We start from the raw sequence: 1,796 nt of genomic DNA on the forward strand, positions 1-1,796 counted from the left end.
GGCAGATATGCAGAAATAAATTGGGAAGGACTATCTTGATTGCATATGATGCAGCTGTAGATGTTGTTCCGTTGAAGCAACATCCTTAGTTGCATAACCATATAAAGTTGGCACAGAGTCAGAAGGAGATCGAGTGCATTCTCCAAGATGGCTTAACTGAGGAAAGTTCTAGTCACTAGAGCTCACTATTGTCATGGTGTCACAGCCTGATGACACCCAACGGTTATGTGTGAACTCTTGCAAAGTCATCGCCGTATACAAAGACTGATGCACATCTAATTCATCTGTTGGACGACTGTGTCGAAAACGTGGGAGAAGCAACTTGCATTTAAGTTGGATTTGCTCAGAGGCTACTGGGACCTGCCTCTGTCAGAGTGAGCAAAGGCAATTTCGTCTTTCATAACGCTAAATGTGATATCTCAGTTCACATTCATACCAGTCACATTTCAGAACTGACCAACCAGATCATTGCTGGATTACATAACTGTGTGAGGTATGTTCATAGCCTGGTGATTTTTAATCAATCATGGAAGGAACATTTGCAGCATTTTTCAGACTTGTTCAATCGACTTGGCAAGCTCGGTGGTAGACCGTGCAAAAATTGAATTTGCTAAAGCTCGAGTCACCTTCCTGGGCCATCTTATTGGACACGGACAAAATAGCCCCACGACGTTTGAAAACGAAAGCAATTGCGGAATTTCCCACACTATCGATGAAAAGAGCAGTAACAAAAGTTTGCTGCTCCACTCACCAAATTGTTGAAACAGGGCAAGATTGTTCAGTGGACAGCAGGTTTGTTCACTCATTTTAAGTACTCTGTGAAACACTGCCTATCATCCTGTCTCTTCCATGCTCCCCTCCAATAATAAGAGTGAGAGATACATGGAGTTTCTCTGCCAATAAGATTGAGACAATCCGATGAGCTGCCTCGGCTGCTTCCCTCCCTCCCACATGCCCACCGAGCCAAACTGTCTCATTTGGTGCTTCTGGGTTTAGCCGAATCTAACATTTTTTTTCAGTTCAGTGTCAAGCTTTATTAGAGCTCATCTTGCCACTTTACCCTAATCTAGCAAAACTACAGACATTACACCTCTGTCTCCTCCTCATCAATGCCCCTCGCCCATCACAGATATTGTTCCTTGTTCTGTCTGTCTGATTTTTTTCTGGTTATGTCCTTCTCATCCATTCTGCCAAAATCTAATATTTGACCTCACTATCGTTGAAGAATTCTGCTCCGTCACCTTTCCTTTCCTTTCCTTTCTGAATTCCTTGTATTTAGTGTCCCTTCAGGATCTTTCCTTGGCCCTCCTGTTTCTCACCTACATGCTGCCAGGAGGTGACATCGTCCAAAAGCACCGTGTTAGGTTTCACATGTACACTGATAATGCCCAGCTCTCCCTCCCCATCATCCCTCTCCATTGCTCCACTGATGCTCAGTTATCAAACTGCTTACCACACTCCCACGATTCGCGACAATTTCCTCCAATGAAACATTGTAATAGGTAAACCCGTTGCCTTCAGTTGCTATTACAAAATACTCTCCCTTACCATTGAGCCACTCCCGCTCACTGGGAACTGTCTGAGGCAGCACTACACTCTTCACAATATTGCTGTTATATCTGACCCCAAGGTGATCTTCTGATCAGACATCCACACAATCACAAACACCGGGATTTCCAATCTCTAAGATGTTGCTCGTCTCCACCTCACCCCAGCTCAATTGCTACTTACCCGTGTCGGTGTTCGCTTCAACATGACGAATCCAAATAGTAACTGAAAAATGTGTTGCTGGAAAA

The sequence above is a fragment of the Chiloscyllium plagiosum genome, chromosome 8 (assembly GCF_004010195.1).
Source record: "Chiloscyllium plagiosum isolate BGI_BamShark_2017 chromosome 8, ASM401019v2, whole genome shotgun sequence".
In the NCBI taxonomy this organism is placed as follows: Eukaryota; Metazoa; Chordata; class Chondrichthyes; order Orectolobiformes; family Hemiscylliidae; genus Chiloscyllium; species Chiloscyllium plagiosum.